Source organism: Danio aesculapii, chromosome 19 (genome assembly GCF_903798145.1).
Source record: "Danio aesculapii chromosome 19, fDanAes4.1, whole genome shotgun sequence".
Lineage (NCBI taxonomy): Eukaryota > Metazoa > Chordata > Actinopteri > Cypriniformes > Danionidae > Danio > Danio aesculapii.
Window position 1 is genome coordinate 46,344,363 of NC_079453.1, and position 6,307 is coordinate 46,350,669.

The following is a 6,307-nucleotide window of genomic DNA, read 5'->3' on the forward strand; positions in this document are numbered from 1 at the left end:
GCGCACTTCATAATATCGATTATTCAATTCAGACATACTACTCTGCTCGCAAACTGCTTTAGCGTACTATATAGTATGGAAGTATGAGATTTTGGACACAGCTATAGTCTTTGCCACTAGTCTCTCCTCCATGTTTAAATGTCTCCGTAGATGTCTTGACAACACAAACCCTTCTGTCACCTCAAAGGAAACCCCGCCTCTGCTTTCATTTGATTGGACAATGAAGGTACCAGGCTTTCTTTTATTTTCCAGACGCACAGAGCGCAGTGGCAAAAATGCAAAGCGCATAAGCAGCGTACAAAAACATTAGAAAACCATTCAAAAAAGCATGAGATCAAGGCCAAACACAGTAATTATGCAAATTTCTACATATTACAAGTTGTGTAGTGAGTTTATCAACTCTAGAAACTCAGCAAGAGCTAATTTACACACACACACACACACACACACCTTTTGTGAATCAGTTTGTGCACAATAACACAGTCATAAGTGAATGTTGCGAAGTATTAAAGTCACAGTGAACTGGAAGTGACATCTTTTTCTTGTGAAATGGATCGGAAAGGAAACAAATGTAGGGAAGAGACTGATTTGATGGATGCAGATCTGAACGCAAGCTTGTGGTGGATTGCAAGTAAGGGATGAGGCTTAAATGAACTAAAGGATTGGAGAAATCAGCGTAAATGATCAGAAAGGACTGTCATTTTCAGCAGAAAATCCAGTTATGACTTTTCAGATAAGAGGTAGAAGTAAAAAATTATAAATCTAAAGATCAGGAATACGAGTATATATGCGGAAACGTAACTTAATGACTAATTTAGACATGCAGTGAGATTTGCCGTTGCTTTAAAGAAAAAGAAATGATTATGCGATGGAGAAAAATGTCACCTCACACATTTCGATTGTCTTTTCGAGTTGGTCTCGCAAATTCATTTTGGTGCCTCAAAAGTGAAGCCAAAACACTTTGAGTGCCCCCTGGTGGCTGGCTGCAGTAAAGCTCATCAATCCTGCCTTCCCCATGTAAACGAATATGATTTGAGCAACACTAATAATATGCATATATCTTTTTTCCTCATTATGGTTTGCATTCATTATTCAGGTGTTTTTTTAATTAAAATATATAGGCTTTTAATTATATATTTAATTATCTAAAAAATAGGGGCAACAGCAAGAAGGTCGCTGGGTCAGAGTCCCGGCTGGGTCAGTTGGCATTTCTGTGTGGAGTTTGCATGTTCTCCCCGTGTTGGCGTGGATTTCCTCCAGGTGCTCCGGTTTTCCCCTCAGTTCAAACACGTGCACTATAGGTGAATTGAATATACTAAATTGGCCAAAGTGTATGAGTGTGCGTGTGTGTATAAGTGTGCATGGGTGTTTCCCAGTATTGGGTTGCAGCTGGAAGGGCATCCGCTATGTAAAACATATGCTGGATAAGTTGGCGGTTCATTCTTCTGTGGCGACCTTTGAATAAAGGGATTAAAATTTAGAGATGCAGTGAGATTTGCTTTGTTGCTTTAAAAATAAATAAATAAATTTATATATATATATATATATATATATATATATATATATATATATATATATATATATATATATATATATATATATATATATATATATATATATATATATATATATTTATATATATGTAAAATAATTTTTTTTTCTGTCCCTTTAAGTCCCTTTTGGTCTCGCAAATTCATTGTGGTGCCTGAAAAGTGAAGCCAAAATATTGTAAGTGCCCCCTGGTGGCTGGCTGCAGTACAGCTTATCAATCCTTCCTTCTCCATGTTAACGAATGGGTTTTGAGCAACACTAAAAATGTAGATATCTTTTTTCCTGAATATGGTTTGCATTCATTATTCAGGTGTTTTTTTTTGTCCTAATAAATATGCTTTTAATTATATATTTAAGAATATTTAATAATATAAAAATATGATGATGTGTGCTTGTGGACGGTTTTGCAGAAGAATTTTTATATTGTTGCCCACACTAATGATCACTACTGTGCAAAAAATAAAAATAAAATAGTTGCAATTATTATTGAAATGATCATATCGGCTATAACTGGAATGTTTTGGCTTCACTTTCCTACTGTGAAATCCAAACGCAAGCTGCTTTGAAAGTGACTTATTGTTCGAGTTGTTCTTTATCTCAGTGCTATTGACGCTGGACAAAGGGTCTTTTCCCACCAAAATGTCACTGAAATTTCAAGTGAGGCCACTTTTTGTCACTTTTATCTGGAAATGATGCTGTGTGTGCGCCATGAGAGAAAGCATCATCTGTGTTACATTGGAAACTTATTCTTCAAATTCAACTGCTTAAATGCATTTTAGTTGATTTCTTTCTCAGAAGAAAAAGGAACGTTTACATGCAGAAAAAACATGAATTTGTGAATGCATCAATTACTGTGAAGCCATCAAGACCTGAATTTTTATTTTCTATATTCTTTGCCCAATTTGTTTTATTTTATCAATAGGTTTCTTTATATTTATTTACTTAGAAATGCTTATTTGTTACATTATTAAAGGGACAGCACACCAAAAAAAAAGGAAAAGTCACCATTTAAACAAGCTCAAGTTGTTTTTAAACATTTAAGTGCTGCTTTCATCTGTTAAACACAAAAGAAGATATTTTGAAGAATGTTTGAAATAAAAAACAGCCATCCACATCCATAGCAAAAACAAAAAATACTATGGAAGTCAATGCTGACATTCTGCAGGATATCTTCTTTCGTGTTCAACAGAAGAAAGAAACTCAACATTTTTGGGTGAACTACACCTTTTTCAAAACACACTGATATTATTTTCATGGAAGATTTACCACACATTGATTGGTGTCGATTGCACATTTTACCTTTTAAGAATAGGGAGTGTTTTGTAATGTTGTCCGGCAGAAGAAATATTATCACACTTCAAATTTACACTCCTGAAAATGTGATCTCATTTATTAGCGTATCTATTGTGACTACTACACACAATACCTCTAACATTCTGTGTTGTGTATCTCACTGTGCTCATGAAAAAAAAAAAAATATATATACAGTTAAAGTTAAAATTATTTGCCGCCTTGTGAAATCTTTTTTTCAAATGTTTCTTAAATGATGTTTAACAGAGTAAGGAATTTTTCACAGTATTTCCTATAATATTTTTTCTTCTGGAGAAAGTCTTATTTATTTTATTTTGGCTAGAATAAAAGCAGGTTTTAAATTTTTTAAAGATCATTTTAAGGTCAAAATTATTAGCCCCTTTAAGCAATATTATTTTCAATTGTCTACAGAACAAACCATCATTATACAATGACTAATTACCCTAATTAACCTAGTTAAGCCTTTAAATGTCACTTTAAGCTGGTATCTTAAAATATCTAGTCAAATATTATTTACTGTCATCATGGCAAAGATAAAATAAATCAGTTATTAGAGATGAGTTATTAAACTATTATGATTAGAAATGTGTTGAATAAGATCTTCTTTCCATTAAGCAGAAAATGGGGAAAAAATACACAGGGGGGGCTAATAATTCTGACTTCAACTGTATATATGGTTTATTTTATTCTTGAAGCAGGACAGTGATAACAACAGTGGTTGTCCTTGATTTTTGTTTGTCTGCCGCTCTCATTCAGATACATAGGAAGTCATTATCTTTAATAACACCGCCGTTATATTAAATTATATTGTTTGCTGTGTTATATTCTGCATTTGTGGCCAAACTGATAAATCTGTTAAAAAAATGGAGAAAATAAAAAATCAGACCTCATTTTCGGACCTCAAGTTAAGGGAAATGGCACTAGTTAGCTAACGTTATTTTCCCAAACGCTGCTGATTTGCCATTGTGTTCAACAGAAATGACTGTGATCGGCCAGGAACATCATCAGTTTACCACACTTCACTGATGTTTACCGAGTGCAAACAAAGACGAGCAATCTGCTAATGAATTGACTGATCTTCACGGCTTTAAAACACTCCAGTGTTCCTGTATCTGTGTTTGCACTCAGTGAAGAGCAGTGAACTGATGACCTTCATGGCCAATCACAGTTGTAGCGTCTAACTGTCAAAGCGTCTTTACTGAGGCCACCCGATTTGAATGTTATAACTCGATTGAATGGGCATTATCAGTGGTTACCAGCTAATGGGCTCAGAAGGCTGTTATCATCCATCCACATGGTTAATCAGCTATACTAATAGAGAAGACTCTAGATCCAGATCTGTTTTTATATTACTGCGACGGTTGGGTTTAGGGTTGGGGTCGACAATTAAAATAAAATACAATTAATAGGAAATTTAATAAATAATATAAATAATTCTAGCTAACTTCCAGCCGCAGCCATATGTGATTAACCATGTGGATGAATAATAACAGCCTTCTGAGCCTACAAGTAGGTGCAGAGGGCCCCTATTGGCCCATATCTATCAGCTGATAACTACTGATAATGCCCATTTAATCGAGTAACAGCATTCGAATCGGCTGGCTGAGGGCTGATCACATCATTTACATATGCTCCGCCCATTTTGTTTTATACTTACAATTGCTTTTTTAATTTATTTAGAAATGCTTTTTTTGTTGCATTATTAAAGAGACAGTACACCAAAAAAAAAAGAAAAGTCACCAATTAACCACACTCAAGTGGCTTTAAACTGTTATGTCCCTCTTCTGTTGAACACAAAACAAGATATTTTGAGGAATGTTGGGAAAAACAGCCATCGACATGCATAGTAAAAATAAAAAATACTATGGAAGTCAATGGCGACATTCTTCAGGATGCAACTGTGTTCAACGGAAGACAATAATCAACATTTTTGCGTGAACTACCCCTTTAAAAAACACTGATATTCTTTTCATACCACATTTAATTGAGTTTATGCAAGGAGTATTTCTGTTTAAGTGCAGTGTGAGATTTATAGGCAGCATCTGTGTGACGATTTATTTAAAAAAACAATGCATTTAATATGAAACTCTAATGCTGATGATAAATCTTAGGCTGCTTTCACACCTAGACTTTTGTTTCGGAACCGGTCTCGTTTCCCCAGTTAGCGCGGTTCGTTTGGCATATGTGAAACCAACAATCATGTTCGGATCTGCGCCAAATCAATCGGTCCGAGATTGCCTGAATGAGGTGGTTTCAGCTCGATTGAAATGAACTCGGGAGCGGATTGATTGTAGTGAGAAAGCGATACGATCCGAGTCTGGCTATATCACTGTATCCTGGATATGTAATAGACATATATACGGCTATATGAAGAGAGAGTTATGAGTATGGCGGGAGGTCATTCCTACTGGTAAATAAATGTATGAGAAAGTCTTACCTCTGATTTATACTTGGCAACTGTGTCTGAGGGTGTCACCATTCAAAAAGAAAGTGCAGCTTTTTGCTTATGATGTCTTTATTGCTCATCATCATGAATTAAAATAAGGACGCATGACAGCTGAGCGGGACTCTGCAAAATAAACCCTGAAACTCTGACCAATGTGAGGAGAGTTAACTCGCATGTGACTTGTTTTAGCTCTTATGGTCCGTTTAGAAACTTTGCCGTGTGAAAGCGAACCGCACCAAGTACAAAGAGCAACATTGTAACAATTTTAATCCCTGTTTCGGAACAAATGAATCGGTTCACAGATGTGAAAGCACCCTTAATCTAGTTTAACCAGATTGTTAACCCTTGATGGAGCACTCATTGAAGTAAAGTTCATTTATAAACTAATTTCGAGAGGATCACATGCTTATGATTGACCACGGCTGGTCCTGCATTCGCTATCATATCATTTACCAATCAGACGAATCCAAACGCACATAAATAACCAGATTTTTCTTAGTCATCTTCGCCTCAAAGAATCCCCCATCCACCCCTACTCCTCCCCCTGTTTCCTAGATTTATCCAGGATAACCTGCCACGGTGGTTCTGAATTTAAATAAACCAAATTGGCACAGTATGTAAGGCCCCATTCACACGGGGCGTCAGCGCTTACAATTCACTTTGATCGGGTGACGTCAGGCATTGCCAAACTGCATTGCAGAAGTTGGGAATTTCTTAACTTTTCAAGCGCCAACGGAAGCCAATCAGATCACTTTATGCAAATACCTCAGCACACTAGCCGATTGCGGACTACTTACGTTGGCTGACACTGCTATGACAATCGTGTCAGCCCCAACTTCATACACGCCCTCGGTCAAGCGTTGACGCTGAAGCCCCGAATGAATGCACAGTAAGTGTTTTAGTACTGGGCATTCACCGCATAGCCATATGCTAGTATAGTTGGCAGTTCATTCCACCGTGGCAACCCTTTAATAATCAAGAAATAGGCCAAGCAAACGA